This window comes from Parasteatoda tepidariorum, chromosome 3 (genome assembly GCF_982258835.1).
Source record: "Parasteatoda tepidariorum strain Cologne lab strain chromosome 3, Ptep-v5.0, whole genome shotgun sequence".
Classification (NCBI taxonomy): Eukaryota; Metazoa; Arthropoda; class Arachnida; order Araneae; family Theridiidae; genus Parasteatoda; species Parasteatoda tepidariorum.
In genome coordinates this window covers 52945175-52964930 of record NC_141757.1, presented here as the reverse complement: position 1 = coordinate 52964930, position 19756 = coordinate 52945175, and the positions used below count along the sequence as shown (strand labels likewise).

General features: G+C 27.9%; 2 protein-coding genes across 4 annotated transcripts in view; one reads left to right on the top strand and one right to left on the bottom strand.

Annotated features, from left to right (window-relative positions):
- Positions 1–19756, bottom strand: part of LOC107446086 (poly [ADP-ribose] polymerase tankyrase) — a 100937-nt gene that overhangs the window by 78928 nt on the left and 2253 nt on the right. The gene's annotated exons all lie outside the window — the stretch shown is intronic.
- Positions 4865–19756, top strand: part of LOC107446079 (putative sodium-dependent multivitamin transporter) — a 62693-nt gene continuing 47801 nt past the window's right edge. Inside the window, exon 1 of the mRNA XM_016060618.4 lies at positions 4865–4992. The gene's annotated coding sequence lies outside the window, so the exon portion shown is untranslated. The remainder of the gene's footprint in view (positions 4993–19756) is intronic.

Below are 19756 nucleotides of genomic sequence, written 5' to 3'. Positions count from 1 at the left end.
AATCTATTACAATGATGTAATTGTGTGCCTTGGAATTTTGGAGCAATTGCTTGAAGCAGCAATTTCACAGCAATTTGTGAAACAATAATTTTACTCTGTAAAGTACCATAAATAAAAAATACGTTTATATTTTTATGTGCAGCATGAATGATTAAAAGAAAAAAAAGGACCAATATTACAAATTTTCCAAGCATTAACAACAATAGAAAAAGATTTGTTAAGATGCCTTCTTGCGCCATGGGAAATAAAATAATTGCCAGAAAAGTTTACTTTAAAATTAATTGGTACCTATACTCTCCAATATAGTTTACTTTAAAATATATATTCCTGCCTCGCAGTGGTCCAAAGAAAAAGTCAGGATATTTTTCCAGAAAATCCGAACATTTTTTGGAACAGTATACATATACTAGACAACTTTTGAAAAAGCTTAAGACGAAATGAAAAAGGCGAATATGTATGGAAGTAATTAGGTGAATGATCTTAAAATTTACCGTTTAAAAATTCTACGATATGATTACTGTATTGTTAATTAAAATCGATCATTTTTAAAATCAAATGTAAGAGACGGATGAATAATTGTTACACTACAGAACACCACCCGACCAAAGTTGTAACTACATTTGCTAAAAATAATAAATAAGCTACAGGGGTTTCCAACTTACATGAGGCCCGTGGCCGCAATTAAAAACACCAGTCAAATGGCGGGCCGCAATTTTATCAAATTTTTATATAGGACTCTTTTATGTTTGAAGGAACATTAAATATTACTGTCAGATTTTTATCAAGTTGTACAAAACAAACGTATTGAATTAGTACAAATAAAAATTAGAAGTAGATTTTTAAGCAACATACACGATTATTTTTGTATTTCAATAAATATTGTCTTGGGTGCAAAACCTGAGAAATAAATTGAATGGACGGTTTCAAGTTAGAACTATCAAATTATGTGATTTTTACGAGCATTATTAATTAAATAAAAAAAGATGTTGGATCGAAAATACTATTCTCTCCACTTTTCAAATCGATTATTTTAAACTCCGCCTATATATTCCTAGAAAATGGTATGTGAAGAGCACAAAAAAAAAATGAGGGATGTTAGGACAAAAAGATAAAAATCGTGACAAATAAAGGCGGCGGAATATTTTTTAATCAGGAATATCGGAACACCTTTTTTGCTAATTGACCAATTTTTTCAACAATTAACAGCTATTTAACAAGTTAATTTAGATTTATTCACAAAATCTGTTCAACAATTCATTATATATGGCTAGAATAGAAAAATGTAACTAATTTTTATTTTATTTTATGAAAACAAAAATTAAACTTTACAAAATTGCTGCACTGTAATCATAAATTTTTCTGATATAAAAAATGAATAAACAGCCTAAAAAAATTCCAACATCTACTAAACTTATTTTTAGTGATTTAAACGTCCTTCCTATTAGTAACAAATTGCATCAACAACTTATAAGTTTCACCCCCCCCCCCCCTCGAAAAAAAAATCGGATTTTTTTTCTAGTTGAAGCCATTTTTGTGCTGAGACCACATGGCTAAAAGAAAATTTTTTAGCAGTTAACGGAAAATAAAACTTCCATATCAATAAACAAAATTAAATGAACGACAAAAAATACTTTGACAAAACTAAATTCTTTTCTTAAGCAAAACTACCATTGCAATTTATTGAGCAATTTTGTGGAAATTTGTATTAAGTATATTATCTAAATAAAGGAATTTCGTAATCGCAATTTTTTTCATAATAAAAACTAAAGTATTCACCTTCCTTGAAAAGGTGAACAAACGTAAGAAAGAAAAGGCACATTCTCATATGTTTTAAAGTAATTCATTATTTTTTTATTTCGGTTTTTTAACACTTGACTATGTTAATAACTCATTTATTGCATATTCGTTATTTTAACTTTGAAATGGAGAAAAAAAAATCCAGTATTATTTTTTTTAGAAAAGATATAAATACTGGGATCACTTTTCTCGCAGTTCTTGGAATAACTCATATGAACGCTAACTAATTCATCCCTACATTAGCATAAAAAAATTAAACATATTATTGAATGCGAAGTTGTGAATTATAATAAAAACGTTTCAGAAATCCACTGGTATCAAAATTATACCTAAAATAAAATACAAAATTATATTCATTAATCATTTTTCTCACATGAAAATAATGATTACAGACATAAATTAAACTGTAGTATTAAATACTAAACAACGGCAACAACAAAAATCAATGCTTTAACTATTTCCTTTAATTTTTTTAAATATTTAAAATAAAAATATTTTCAAAAAATGCTTTTATATTTTAAAACAAGTTTTTATATTCGCAACAAAAATTTCGTCTAAAAATATTTGCATAATAGGCTGCAAATAATTTAAAACTGTGTTTTAAAAGATTTTTTAATATAATTTTTAATTTTCACAAATTATGTCCAAATTTTCACAAAATAGGTACCTCTCAGAAAAACCTAGACAGACCTCTGATATTATATTCTACAATTTGCACTCCTAGCCAAGACACGAATTTTGCAATTATGTAAAAAGGCGGTAGTACTAATCATGTTGAAGCCTAATGGATTTTTGAAAATTGACACTCTGGTTAAACTTCAGATCAAAATATTAATTTTAATCTGAACTATTATTTTAATTATTTTAATTTTTATTGTTACTATATTATGGTAAAAAGAACTTATTTTTGCACAATATATACTTATAATGAAAATTTTCTGCTCCAACTCTTTATTTGTTATTTACCGTAAAGAAAAAAGGAACTAAGCACAAATGGGTTAGGGCTACAAAAAATTATAAAAGGAGCTGAAAGTTGAGTACTTAAAGAAACGCTCACAAATTTTATAATAAAGCGTATAGATATATTATTACAAACCAAAATATTTTCACTTTATAAATTTTATTATAAATAATGAAAATAAGAGTTGGTTAAATCGCAAAATGTAATTCAAATTATTGAAATAAAATTTAACTGGTGTAACCTGGATCCAAAAAAGTCAGGCATTAGTTCTTAAAACTACGGACAACGTGTAAACCGTTATAGCCAAAAGCAATAACCAATATTCTTAATTCATTCATATCTCAGGGGTCTGTCTTGGTTTTTTTGAGAGCTACCCATTTTGCGAAAATTTAGACATTATTTGTGAAAATTAAAAATTATAGTAAAAACTCAATACAAAAGTATTGTAAAGTACAAAAATATTTTCAAAAATTGTCACTTCAAAAAAAAATCATTATGACAGGTAAATTTCTGCATATTTTTCCCCATATACATAAGATCATTTTGCTATTGTAAAACTGTAAATTTTAAAGTTCCGTAAAAATCATTGTCCATAGTTAAATTTCAACTTGATTTTAATAAAAACATGCATATAACAGTACTAGCACTAAAAGTTATTTTCATTATGAGAAAATTTTCGACTAGGTTATACAGAAAAAAGTTTCACGGAGGAAAAATAATCTTTCATAAAAACTAAAGGTCTGTTAGAATAAATTTACAATAGTGTTTAAGATAATGTTCGAATGTTTATAATAATGTTCGAACTTTGATTTCCAGTAAAGTTTACAAATCCCTATTTGTTTCATTTAAAAAACTGAGCGACCGGTTAGGTTTACGATATTGCAGTATATGACCAAACATGTGCTACCGTTTCGTAAAATACAACTGGCTCCTCTTTTCCCTAGATGCAACGAGAACAGGGTTTGCATGAGAACTTGCTTTATTAAAAGTATTTTGTGAAACTACCGTTTTTCCTAAAGTTGAATTTGTGAAAGTACCGCTTAACGGTAGCAAACATACCCTGGGCAGACCACTGTATCTATTCATTCATGAAAACCATAATAACATCTGAATTTTCCTTACCTTTACCTTCTAAAGAATGGAAATTATTTTTACTTTCTTTTAAAAGTTAGAGTAAAAGACTGCAGGATTTTTATTTATTTATATTTTAATAATGTATTGAGTAAACAATTGTCTTTATTATTCAGAACTTATTAATTCAAAGATAATTTCAGATTCTTTTATAATAATTTATACTTCATTAACATAATAATAAATTGTAACCAATCAATCACCAAAGAACATAAGAAACACAAACGGAAACTTTCAGCTTATTTCGGAACATATTACTCTTACTACTACATATTACATTACAAAAGATTTGACTTAAACACTAGCGTTAAATAATCGATTCCATTTTAAATTCTAATTTATGCATTATACCAAAATTATAACCCTTATATTACATTTTTCCACTAATAAATAAAAAGCTGTCTATATATATTTAAATAAAGATATGCAAAATCAAACTACGCTTAAATTAGAATAAAAAAATAATATTCAAATTTGCAATGAAAAATACAAAACCAAAGATTTAAGCTGATGTAAAAGCTCGAAATAACGTGTACGGAATATTACGAGAAGTTTGCTATTGCAACGAATTTCCAAGTCACCAAAGGTACAATAATGTTATGCTTAAAACAAAACTTATTCGCTTCCTGCTAAAACAATTTTTTTTAGGGAAATATATTTTTTACTGTTAGCAATATTATATAAATATATATAAGGTTTAAATATAAAAGACATTCTATTTATTTCTGGTATCAAAACAAAAAAAAGGAATATAATGTCCTTCTTACAATTTTAACCCCTTATTTTTATAAAGCAATGTGTGGGCGACCCATTTAAAAGAATGCGCCTTTTGTTGACCTCATATCTATCATGCCCCCCTTATTTACTTTCTTGACAACTTACTATTAAAATCAACATTCACTGTCATCGTTTGACGTCACAAGGCAGCGCTTCCATTTCTTTTTCATTTTGCAAAAACTAGTTAAGGTTTAGAAACTTGTTGTTGAAACGTTAAAATAGTGCGCATTTCTGCCTTTTATTACGAGTACAGGGCTACGAAAATCAGTGTACAATCTGTCAGTAAAAGCTGCTTTCTTTGATAAATCAAAATAAAAGAAAAAGAGGTAAATATGTCGATTTATTATTTATTCAGTCTTTTTATTGCTATTTCAATATTAAATATGCTGCATATAACTCTCTATAACAATAACTTCATCCGCGATCATAATAGTCGTTATCACGACTTTTACTGGTATTTAGTATGAAATGCATATAAATAAATAAAAATTGAAAATGAAGAAAATATATACAATTACTTTGGGAAATTCTTTTTGGGATAAGTGAAACTAATTGAATATCCGTTACATAACGAGCGTCAAATTAAGCGGTTTAAAATTTTGAAGTTATTTATTTGTAAATCGAACACTGTTGGATGAAAGACGTTATTGGAGAATAACACTTCTGTTCTGAAGTGTCTACATAAGATTGACACTACACTTAGTAACACTAGTACACTACAATCAAATCACGAAAATCATCGCCAATTTGAAAAACCATTTAAAGAAAAATGTAAGAAGACAATAACTGATTTGCAACGTTGTGTTCAGGAAACGTGAAAATTTAAACCCGAATTTTAAAATTACTTATGATGCTCGTCAACAAATGGCACTGCTGTGCTGATTGAAAGAAAAAGAAAAACTATTAATTAATGTTTCGACTTTGTGTTAGATCATTTCAACGGAAATATTATTAGGGACAGGGGAACAATATTTCAGATATTTTTCACATTTATGAAAAATTTTGAATTAAGAAAAAAAGTCATTTTTGCAAAGATTAGTGTTGCTAGATAGTTCAATGAGCAACTTTTTTTAATACAAATTTATACAATCACGAATCATTATTTTCTTTAAATAATATAATTAAAAGTGTTGTCTACAATATTTGCTAGCTTTGATGAAGCGTTTTGGAGCCATATTATCCTCAAATTTTACAACGAATAAAGCGCATTTCTCACTGCATTGGCGGTTATTAAAAATTAAGTTAATCTAAGGATATAAAGTAAAATTACCATGTGATAAATTTATTGTAGATCGAGTTGTATGTAATTTATTGAAACACTAAAACACATCATAATTTTTTTTCTCCGATTAGCACTGTCATTATTTTTTCTGTATTAATAATTGTTCTTCTGAAAGCGTTGAGTGTATTTTTCTCCTTACAGAACAATGAGTGTCATTATGACGGGTGCAATTATGTTTCAGTTTGAATTAGCAGTGATTGTCTTTCATCAGCAGTGATGGCAGTCTTACAAATAACTTCCATAGTCGATTTCAAATAATTTCCATAAAACCTTAGTGGTCTTCATATTCTGAGTAGTCGATTTATTTAATAAATAGTTTTATTTTCATTAAATTTTCATTTTTACTCTATTGGCATCTTCAAAAAACAAATAAATATACAAATAAAGTTTGTACGGCTTGTATCTTTTTGTGTAAAAAAGGATATGCCGCTATATATACTTTGTGGTGAAATGTGTACTCTAAGCAAGCTGAGTAATTCATTTAACTTTTCATTGCTCACATAAATTTTTTTTTAAAAATTGTATTTTATTATGCTACAAAATGTTCGAATTCACTACTTGAGCTCAGGCTCGCTACTCTTAAGCCTCTTGATCAGGCTACAGTGGCACAAATGGGTATTTCTAAAAATCCGAAGCTTTTTCTCGTTTATAATCGAAAAATAAATAGTTTTTCACCCGAACAGAAAAATTGCCGTCGCTCCAAATTTTCGAAGATCAAAGACGTGCACCTTTAAAGAAAGAAAATGTTTGTGAAATAAAGCTGTGCAGCCGTCGACGTATTGTTTTGAAAAAATTCATTTTTACAGCTCACGGGAAGTTTTCACATTTATAATGAAGGGTCTTTTTACGATTCTTCCCATTTTCTAGCAGGGGGGAAAAATTCATTAAATAAGCCTGTTTTTATCTTCTCTACAGTGTGGTCTAACCCTTTAAAATATAAGCTATAAAATAAAATGTTTTTCAATCATTGTTAAATCATTATTTTATACTGCGTTTCTTTGGCCAATAAAACTGACATTTTAAATCATTGCATGACTGTTTGAATCAAATCAGATAAGTTTTTCTTTTAGAGTGAAGCATTTCTCTCAAAAGATAGAAATTAAATAACCTTAAATTTAAATGAAAATTTCGCTTACTTTTAGAGAGGAACAAATTTTCGACAGCCTAATGTTTACGTTACAACCATAATTACTTATTCAGATTGTGAAAAAGAAGACAAAGCAGAATTTTAAAACGTCATTTACACTTGAAGTAGTATGGTCTTCAAGTGTAGTATTTTATTTATTTATTTATTTTTTTTTTTGCAATTTTAATTTAACCACATAGTTCAAGTAAAGAGCATTTTTAATTAACTAACATTTTATTGGTGGGCAGCAGATATAATTCTGACTAACACTATTACGTTTCAAAATTGTCTAAGTTGCACTTTTCCATTTTTTTCTATCAGTAGGGGAGAGTGGGGTCAATTGTAACAGGGTACGATTGTAACAGAGCAAAAATTTCGAGTGTCGGGTTCTAGATTTGGTTCCTAGGTGGCGCACAAGGTGCATTTAACAAATCTACATGTACACCCCTGATGGCAACCATTTTTATGTACTTTTGAAAGAGTTACATCGCAAAAGATATTTTCACGCCACGCAAGTACTTTTTTTGGTACTAGAATACTACACTGGTTATCATAAATTAAGGAAAAATCACAAAAATAGCGGTAACTCTTTCAAAAGTAAGCCAAACCGTGCAAAATTTGCATATGTTGTCCACTAAGAGTAGCTGAGTAAAATTGCAATATGCAAATTAGTGGCGCTGCACTCGGCTTACGTCATCTGCCTGGAGCATAAAAGTCCAAGTTTGAGAGAAAGCACACAAATTTTACTGTGATTGCGACATTGAAAATCTGAGATAGCCAATTCGTAATAATGACCTCTAGGCATCATTTGCCTGAAGAACTACGATGGAGAGCCATCGGGAGACTAGAGGCAGGGCAGAGTCAATCAGAAGTGGCCAGATGGCTAAATGTGAGTCCATCTGTGGTTCATAGACTTTGGAGGCAATTTCAAACCACAGATTCGGCATCTAGGAGGTTCAGTCAAGGACGGCCAACTGTTACGACCAGTGCCGATGACCGATATTTGACATTAAGTGCACGCAGGAATAGAACCGCTACTCCGACACATCTTAGATCCTCTCTTGCTGCAGCCACCGGAAGGTTGGTGTCAACGTCAACTGTGCGCAGAAGGCTCCACGAAGGTGGTCTGTATGCGAGACGACCAGCCATTTGCGTGCCGCTCACATCACGCCATAGGAGAGACCGTTTGCAGTGGGCCCGACAACATGTCCACTGGACGTCAGATCAATGGAGGCCTGTTCTCTTTACGGATGAGTCCAGGTTTAGTCTAGAAAGTGACAGTAGACGTTATTTGATATGGAGAGAACCTGGGACCCGTTATCATCCATCAAACATCCGTGAAAGAGATGCATACGGAAGAGGCAGTGTCTGTGTTTGGGGAGGCATATCCTTAAGAGGGCGCACATACCTCCATGTCTTTCCAAGGGGAACCGTGAATGCTCAGGTTTATCGAGACAACATCCTTGATGCTTATGTGCGCCCATATGCCGGGGCAATTGGTGATTGCTTCCTGTTACAGGACGATAATGCAAGACCACACAGAGCTCGCATTGTTGATGATTATCTTCAACAGGAAACAATTACTCGCATGGAGTGGCCAGCTCGATCCCCGGACTTGAATCCTATCGAGCACGTTTGGGATGCTCTAGGGAGGCGTGTATCTGCCATCAATCCGCCCCCTCAGACCCTTGCAACTGCTTTACAAGAGCAATGGCTCTCACTTCCTATTGAACTGATAGACCGCATAATTGAAAGCATCACACATCGCTGTTTGTGCTGTATTGCTTCTAGAGGCAATCATATTCCATATTAAAGGTACTTTTTCTATTGCAAACCGATACTTCCAATTTGTTTATTTTATACATGTGCTAATTTCTATACTACTATTAATGTCTGATAATTTCTTTTTATGTTGTTTAATACCTTACTATGTGTTGTATATTGTGGGTAAGTTTCATAAAATTCCATGTGTAATTTCTTGAGTTATCGCGATTTTTGTGAATTTTCCTTAATTTATGATAACCAGTGTATATTATAACAAAGTAATTTTGTTTAAACAAATAAAAATTAGCAACCGAATATGTAAGTGGACACCTTAATTAACATTTCAATAAAAAAAAGATTAGTTTTGCTAATTAATTAGCATTGTTTTTAACAAATGAAGCTGAAATGGCGTCTTGGGGACAATTGTAACAATAAGTAAAGGGACGATTGTAACAGTTGAAAATAAATAATCTTATGTTTACAAACCATTACTTAACTCTTTAAGAACCACCAATAGTTTCCTATAGCATTTATATTATGTTGCATGTGCATTATTTTATTTGTCACCTTTCACAGCATAAATTAAAATTTTTAACCCCTTAAAGTTAAAAGTTTAACCCTTTAGGTCTCTGTTCATTATTATTTTTACTCCTAAAATATCACTACTATTTTGATCAACAAAAAAATATATCACAACTATGATAATATGTATAATTAACTATGTTTTAGTTGAATTTATGAACTGTTACAATTGACCCCGTAAGTGGGGACAATTGTAACAAGTGCACGACTGTCAAAAATTGTTAATAACTAATATAATAATATTTAAAATCAGGTATTTATTTTTCTTCTAGTAGAGGATAGTCTACTTTACACGTCTGTCAATAAATACTAATAATATATTGGATTTTTTGTTAGTTAAAAATAGTTAAGTAAAAAATCTTACAATTGACCCCACTCTCCCCTAGTAAAAACAAAGTATATACTGCTCAAAAATTTTAGTAATCATATTTAAAAGTTAAAAATACAAAGAAAACATATAAAAAATATAATAAAGAATAATGAAAAAAGAAAAATTATTAAAATAAAATATTTTTAAAAAATATTTTTATTTAAAAAAATTGGAACTTAAAAATCCGGAAAACAAAAATAAGGAAAAGATTTAATCTCGTCATCAGCTCACGCGATATCTGCAAAAAGGATGAAATCTAATATTGAATCAATATAGCCAAAGCAATATATAGCAATACAATAGTAAAAAAAAAAATAATAATAATAATAATAAATAACAAAATAAAAAAAACGAAAATAGAGCAAATTAAGTAAAAATTACGATAATATAATATAATCGTGTGAGCTGATGACAAGATTATATCTTTTCATTATTTTTATTTTCCGGTTTTTTAATTTTAATTTAAATAAAAATAATTTTTTTAAATATTTTATTTTAATAATTTTTTCCCTTCTTTTTCATAATTCTTTAAATTTTTTTCTGCGTTTTCTTTGGATTTTTAACTTATTTTATGAGTTTGATATACTTGCAGCATGTGCGCAGTAAATAAAACTTATTATTTTTCTTAGTTTTCTTCGTTATTATCTCTTTTTTTTTTATTCCTTTTTTTATTGCGTTATGTATATAGTACTGTTTCAAAGTGAATCAATAAAAATCTTTCCTGCTTCTGATTTTGCTTCATGATAATCATCATGATAACAATAAACTTTGTGAATGATTATATCAATTATTGATTGATTATATCCATTATTGATTGATTATATCCATTATTGAATGATTGTGAATTATTATATCAATTATTGATATGATTACATCAATTATTGATTAATATATTGATATATGAATAAGAATAATTTATATAATAAAAACATAAAATAAGAAAAACATTAAATATAGAAGTTAGGGAAGAAAGTAAAAGGACAAAATAAAAAATATATATATATATATATATTATAAAAAATACATAAATTTATTAAAAAAATCTTTCTAGTAAAATGAATAATAAAACCATAAATTTTATTTTTTTAAATAATGAAAAACTAATACACATTAAATGCATTCGAAAATTAAAATTGAAGACTAAAAGCTAAAACAAATGTTTGAAAAATATTTGGCGTAGAAAAAAAAATAAAGAAAGTAACAAACGAAAAGTTTCTACCTAGTTTCCAAAGTTCACAAGAAATACGAAGATAAGCCATATAAGATAATATGATAATGTAAACATTCTATAAATTTAGCTTCATAATCCAATTTTGAGAAATAAACATAACAAAGAAAATACATATAAAGTATGAAACATTCTTTATCACGTAAAATGCAGTATTAGTTTGGGTTTCCAAATGACAAAAACCAGTGGATAAACTATTATTCGTAGTATTTTCATTTTCTCAGAAAATATACAGATTAAGGGAAGTTACAAAACTAAAGGGGGAAAAAATAGAAGGTTAGATAATTTGCTAAAATTTTTGGTGGTTTTAACAACAATTGGCCATCAAATTTTGAAATTTCAAAGGTAAACCAAACATAAATTGAACTAAGATACAAATACAAGCATAACTCGTTTCATGGCGTTTGCTTTTACAAACAGGAATTCAGTACACCCATGTCAATAACCCGATCGATAATTTAAGGCGAAATTGAATGCGCTTGCTTTTAAATATGCAAATTCCCTTCTTTTTCCGATCTCCCTTCAAAAGGTCGTCTATTTTTCAAAAATTAAAAAAAGTACATTCATTTGCTAATTTTGAGTGGAAGAAGTAAGTCCGAACTTCCTTAATAAAATTTATATTATTTTTAAAGCTATTGCACAAAATATCCTTAATATTCGTAAATTTGTGCCACAAGTTAGTAGTTCTACACAGTACAACAGAAATAGATTTTAAATGCAGCACTAGCGAGTTACTTAAGTTCAATGGAGTGATCTGAGCTAGAATGTATATTGTGCCATACCATTTACTGATTCAATTTAACAAGCAATTTTTGTCCCCTTTTCTCAAATGATATTTAATTTAATTCACTTGAAGCTGTTTATATATATTTATTTTTATGTTAATATTATTTAAATCAAGAAATAATATATATATTATTTATTACCAAAAAATAGCAATATTTTCTAACTATTTGTGGCGAAATTTAATTAGAATGTTGTTATAGAAATGTATATAAAAAACAGTTACATATATTTTTGAAATTAACATGCATTCAGAAAAATATAACAGATTCGAATATTGTTATGAGGAAACAATTATTAGCAAAACAAATAAACGAATTTGATCTCTTTTTATTTAAAAAATCACTAGAACCACCGCTGCTGTTTTGGATGTTCAACTTCCCATTGTATTTCAGTTTGATGTGCAAAAATTATAAAACTTGGAAACTAGAAAATACGAAGGTAATACAGAAAAATGTACAAAGAGTAAGATGGAAAAAAATTTAACAATCTATAATTAGTTCGAGAATGTTAAACTTATATTAAAAAAAAATATATCACGCTGGCTGCTCTGCTGCCCACATAATTGAATTGCAATTACAAAGTTAAAGCTTGACTTGCTGAAAAACCCTTACTTATTTTTTTTAACTGAACACGTTTTTTTTTCCTTCTTACAAAATTCAAATTTGTTGGTAAACTATTGCAATGCTAAGTGCTTTTTTCGTGCACTTTTTCTTTATATAATCAATGATAATATATTTATTATTACAATGAGAAGTAAGAACATTTATTTAATTTTCGAGTTTTTGATTATATATAAGCTCGTTTTAATTTTCAAGAGTTGAAAGTAAAAAGAAAAAATGGTCGTGGGTTCGACAAGAGGTCGTAGGTTCGATCCTCGCCGGCCGAAGACTCCCCGTGTAGTAAATGGTGACTGATGCACGTTAAATCTGTCGAGTCTCAAAGTCCTCCATGTTCCCACAACAAATCAAAACCTCTGGGGGTACTGATCCAGGAGTTTCCTTGTCTTCTGGATTAGTTCAAAATTACAAGGCTACGGAGTTGAACGTTAGTAGTCGTAAACCCATGAAGTTGGGTCGGCTGTTCAACGACGGTTATAAAATAAAATAAAAAAGGATAAGATTCTCGAATAACTGGGCAATTATCTCGTGACCAAGATTTTTCACGATCCTTAGAATATATTAGAAATATAACATTTGAGAAACAATCTTAATGAATATGCAGGTTACCTTACAAAATCATTCCGCAGAACCCAAACATTTAGCTGTTAATCAAATCATAAACAGAATACCATCATTTAATTTGGTTGTCCTTTTTTGAAGGTACTTTAAAGTAAGTTTAGATAATTGATTACGCTGAAATATTTTACTATAGTTGAGAAGCTAACGATAAATTTTGTGACAGCTATTATCCGTATGAATTGCAACAATGCATGAAATATTTTTTTAATGATTACGATGTTAACGTGAGACAAGCACAATCGCGCAAATCGTGATGTAATGAGTACTTAGGGATGCCGCCGGCTTGTTTAAAATTCATCTAATACCACAAGCAAAAGGAATATGGATGAAACAGAAGTGTTGAAAGCAACAATTCCTAAAATTAGTTTGAATTGAAAAAAGGTAATAACTAATAGATTAAAAGCAAATATAAATAAATAAATACTGGCATAGAAAGGTTACCCAAACATGTGATTTACAGGGAAGATAAGCACGAAAATTAACACACCAAAGAACAAAAATGATATAGTATATTATGATCTAATTCACACTGCATAATATTTCCACTCAAATGAAAGAACCGCTTGATAAATAAATTACTTAAAAAAATCTATTATAGCTATCTGAGTATTATTGTTTTTAAAATCATACTTCCTCAGAAATAATTTCTAATCTAGTAGAATTTTAAGTATTATTTCAGTTTCGAACAATAGTTTCATTTTATCACAAGTTTACACAATATATATAGAAAGGATGAATAAATACTGTGATAAAAATTCTACACGATTCTGAATATCATTATTTACCAAATGACTTAAAATATTAATCACAATTTATTCTTCAAGTTTTCCAGTATATATTAAGTACCCCTTAACTTAGTTATTCAGAGTAGCCAAAAATTTTGTAAGTCCTAATTTTTGGGAAAAAAATTTCGGAGCATGTATCTGAAATTATAATTAATTCCTTTCCCTGACTTTTAGATATTTTTGTTAAATTTCCTGACATTTGGTCACCTGCTATTAGTGTTTATTATAATTAGGGCTCAGATTTTGATGATATATGCCTTTTTTTCTCTTTTAGTTTTTTTTTGCATTTTAGAGCAATTTTTAAGGTTTTGGTATATTCTTTATCCCTTTTTTATTTTTTTCTTCGGTTTAGGTTCATTTTTATAACACTAAATGCATGGGGGGGGGAGTGTTCAGGAGTCAATATATTTTCCTTTTTTTGTAATTTAAATAACTTTTTTTTAAATAAACTTTCTTTAATGAACGTTAGAACAAGCATTATATTGTTTAAGATACTTTGACATGAATGAAAGTAACTTTAAAGATAAAAACATTGTTTTATTTTAATATTTTTACTTAAAAATAATGCATTTAAAACATTTTTCCGTACTTCTAAGAACATTTTTTCCATTTAAGGGCATTTTTAGGTATTCTTTAGGTCATAAAAATCCAGACTCAAATTATATTTATCTAATAGTTAAAATAAAAATATAGAAAAAATATGGAAAATAATGAAGATTAATGAAAAGAGAAGAAGAAAAATTATTAAAGTGAAATATTCTTAAAAAATATGAAGAAAAATTTCTTAATTTTATTTGTCCTTCTCTTTTTAATGCATTTTCCTTTTTTTTAAGCTATACCTGTATTCAAATATGTTAAGAATGCATGAGTTACTTCCTTAAGCAACTTCTGTTTATTTACATGACCAACAAATTTAAATGGCTTAGTTCCAGGTGATATCGACCAAAAGAAAAAAAATCTGGTTGCCATCATGGCAGAGGTTCGCATGGTAATTTTTTGTAGTAAAGTTCTTGATATAAAACAACTAAACAAATTTTTTTTCCAGAATTTCTGGACCAAAATTAGAATAAGAGTGCCATTTTGAAATTTGATTCAATTTAAGAAAATTGTGTAAGTAGAGATGGTGGCTCATTATGTTGAAAATGTCAATGTATTTTTTTCAATTCAATTCTTTTTAAATTTTGGAGTCATTAAAAAGAAAAAACACAATACTATATAGATAGTTTCATTGAAATAAATTTTTGGAGAATTTTTTTCCCGCAAATTTCAAGAGCTCTTTACTTTTAACAACTTTCACTACGTCATTGTGTTTTTAATATTGTTAAAATTAATACTTTTCAACAAAAAAAAAAAAAGGGTATTTTTTGTCTAAAAAATAAAAAGTGGTCTCTACCCAAAATAATTTAAGATTATTTATGGCACAAAAACAAAGTTTTTTGATCTACATTTTTATTATATTCATTATTTTATGTTAATTGCTACATTTTTGAATACAAAAAAAGAGATGAATAAAGTGTTTTTTGCTTTTAGTTAGTTAAAAAAATAATGCAGAAAATCATTTAAAGATTGCTCAACGAATTTAAACTAATTAGCTATCTCGTTTTTTATACTTGAATGAACAATTAAAAAATAAAAATCATACCTATCTTTAAATAGGGACGAAACGAATATTCAGCCTCTTTGTCGAATATTTGGCCAAATATTTTTTGTAAAAGTACTTTTCGACAAATTTTTTTTGGGTGGAAAATTTAAATAATGAAGAATAATCTAAAATCGTATTTTTTTACTATACATTATTAGAAATAGTATTTATACAGATTTGTTAGGTTCTTAAACTCGTTAATTAATGTTTTGGGAGACTAATGGATAAGCGGAACTTGAAGAAATGAAATTTGATTACTTTATACCGAGCCATAAGTTTTAGTTTTGTACTGCTTTTTTTAAAAAAATTCAAGCAAGTCTGTTTAGTCTGTAATTTTTTCATCAGTTACTTTTCTTTTCGTTTTTGCAGTTCTTCGTTTTTAATTATAGCGCAGCATTTTAACGGAACGTCTCTTATAGACTTTATTCTTTTATTTTCCTTCTACGCTAAGACGGTAACGGGTAATCTTTAAAATGTGGCTCCCAACGTTAAAAATTATGTTTCTGAACTAGAACAATTTTTTTCTACTATTTCTATTTTGCTTTTGCATTAACTTTTCTTATCTTTTTTTTTATCATCATGGCACAGCATTTTTCAAGGAACATTTCTAATGAACGTTACTCTTCAGCTACTTTTTTCTAAAAAATACGGCTATATGAATAAGGTTTACTGTGATTTTTAACGTTTAAATTTTTTGTTTAAAAAGTAAGAGCGATTTTTGTTTGGTGAGCTCTTTCTGTTTTAAAACATTTTTTATAAACGTTTTTATTATTAACACGGCCATTAAAAGGGTATCTATTAGATTTTGTTCTTCACTTTCTATTTCTGTTTTTGAAAATACGGTAATAAGAAAACTAAGATATTTAGCTTTAAATTTTTCTTTAAAAAATTAAGATCGATGTTTTTTTTTTCTGTTTTGCTTTTGTATATAATCTTTTTTATGGGAGTTTTTAAGATAGGATTGCATTTTTAAAAGCGTTTCTGATAGAATATATCTCTTTTAACGTTTCATGGATATTTTTTCCAGAAAATATCATTTTTAGCATTAAAGTTTAGTTTTTAGAATTAAGAGGATATTTTTCTTCTTCAAATTTACGACTTTAGTTTTTTTTTTTAATAGCGGATATTCAGTTTTTTTTATTATCTTAAATATTTCTATTATAGTTTTTTCCTTCACCTCAAACTATTTATACTTATTTATATATATATATATATATATATATATATATATATATATATATATATATATATATATATATATATATATATATATATATATATATATATATATATATAAATCAAAAATAAATATTTATTACTGATTTACAAAAAACAAATTGCAATTCGGCCAGATAACTATTTGTTAAATCTTCATCTTTAAGCATGCCTATCTATAATGAGAATGAAACAAAGGTTATTCTTATTCCATCAAAATTTGTAATTATAGTTTACCTTGCAAAATACAAGGTGGCTACAAAATACTGTTGCAAATATCTTTTTATTGTACCTATATTAAATAGAAAATGATAAATACACAAATATGATGAACGTTATAATTGAAAGTTCATCTCTAAATTTTATTTGAATTGACCACCATCTTAATCGATTATTAAAGATAATCTCTTATATCGTTGTCCAAAGGCCATTGTCAATTTAAGATGTAATTTGTCCCATTCACGCAAAAAAGGAGCTCTGAGAGAATCCAAACTTCAGTGCTGCTTAGCATTAATTTAAGACTAGAATCCCCGGAACACAATAGCCTAATGGATTTAGAAGAAGGTGAAGTGGACCAATCTTCTTGTTTAATAAACTTCGGGCAACTGACATGGTGACATGGAGCCAAGCTTGTGTTGATAGCCTTTGGCTCGGTGTGATGGTGCAGAATCTTGCTGAAATATTCAATCTTTTTAAGATGCAACATGTGGCAAACTTTCTTTTTGTAATATTCAGCATAGATTTGTACTCCTTTATCGATGAATTTCTGAGAAAATTTTCCGTTATTAGACACTGTAGGCGAACCATTACAGTATCTTTGTTCTGAAAGCGTTGTACAGTTCAAACACTTACGGGTACATCATCAAAGGTTGCTGAGTATACAACGTTATTTTTAGCATTATAACTTTGTTTTGTGCAAAATATTTTCTTATCAGAAAATAATTATTCTGTCAACACTTTTGCTACCGTGCCGGTTCAGCAATTTTTTACATCTTATAACCTTCTTAATTTTTGTGCAGTTGCCAAGCCTTGAACTCTTCTTTTATATAAGGGCAAAAACCCAGGTCTTCATTAAATATAACTTGCATCATTCTCCAATTCGTTTTCTCTTCTACAGCCATTTTATTAGCAAAACAATGTGGATGTCTTCGTATCTTTTCACAAATTCTTTTAATACCCTCTTTTGTATGAACTGAGCGTTGACAACTAGACCTTGGTCAACTTTTAAGACTATTAGCATCCAATGATCGATTTACAGTTCAATAAATAAATGTTCTATTAAATCCAAAAGATTTTAATTGCTTAAAGATTCTACCTTCAGAAAATCTGCATTGGAAAAGTTGTTTAACCATCAATCTTTACAATTCCATCTATAAACTGATTCTTAATACTTTGCTTTAAACAAAAATTGTCGGCACTCATAGACAGTGCCACTCACTGGAATAATGAGAGAACGATTGTTTAACCAAAGGATTAAAATATACCACTACTTTTTGGAGTGTTACAACATTAAGTAGCATCCTGTAGTACCACTGCATTATTTTTTCGAATGAACATCTTTTTAATTTTTAAATTAGATATACTAATACATTTAAATTTACAAAAACTTATAGATTTAAATTTATATTTACAATTATATTTATTATATATACATATTTTATTTTTACATTTTAAATAAATATATAGGAAACAGTGGAATAAATAGTAAGGAAGAAAGTTTGTATTTGCCTTCAGGAATGGTGAAATATAAACTTTATAATGTAATTCATGGTTATTTGCTAAATATATTTAAGTTCAGTATATTTTAATAAAGGTGGAAGTTTGGGTGTATTAAAAGCAACAGTTCCTACACCTTTAAATTGGAACTTAGCCCTAAGTTGAGAATCAGTCAATTTATTGAATTATAAAATATTATTGGTTATTTATTGAATTTTAAAATATAGGTAGATGGTATACAAATAGGAAAAATTTTGACCCCCCCTGGAAATTATTTAAAATAAACATATAACCATAAAAATAAGCAAATTTTTTCTTTGAAGAAGTAAATATCTTTCATCTCATTAAAACTATATTTTTCTACATTAAATCATTAATAAACTTCAAAATTTTTGAGTAATTTAATGTCTTTTAATATAGATTATATTTTTTACATGCACAGATAATATTTAAGTGTAAATTGCAAATACAATTTAGGTAGCTTCAACAGTATGAGTAAAATCAATAATTTTAAATATTTAAATACAAAAGTATTATCACACGATATTAGTTTATATATAGTTATTCTAAATATTAAATCTTTCCTGTAATTTTTTTCCTTAAAGTAAGTAAAAGAGAATCAAAGAAATAGAGTCTGACACAGACTTCTGCAATGCTAATGAATCTTAAGAGGTAAAACACAAATTTCTAAAGCAAAGCCTTAAACAATATTAAATCAAGAACTTAACATTCAATAAGTTTTACACTTAACTCAAAACAGCATCAACTTAAAAGTCGATATAGCACGATAAAATTTTTAAAAAAAAATGTAATACTTATCAAGAATATAAATATTTTAAGAAATAAAATAAATAACTACAATTATTAATGCTTTTAGAGATATTTATGTAAGCATATACCATAAGTTTTAATTTTTTCCTTAAGTAAAACATAAATTGCAACCTATAAAAAATTTTTACAACCACGGAAAATCAAGATTTCAACTAGTTTTTGAAAATTTGTTGGGCACACTGCACAATAGTAAATTTGCTTCATTAATAAAAAGATTAAGTCACCGAAAGCAAATGGATAATGATAAAACTTTAATTTTGACATTCAAAATCTTATAATTAGTTCCATAGAACTGTAAACTGGAAAGAAAAATTACAGAAACAGTTTGATAAATTCGAACAAATGCTCCAGACTTCAAAGAAATAATAATAAATAAATAAAAATAAAAGCACAGTGCATTTTTAAATGGTATTCAGATGAACTCGGATTTTATTTAGATTTTCTTTTTACTGTAAAATTAACACCTTAAAATAGTGTCTACAAATAATGAAAAATATAAATAAACAATTACAAATAATACAATTA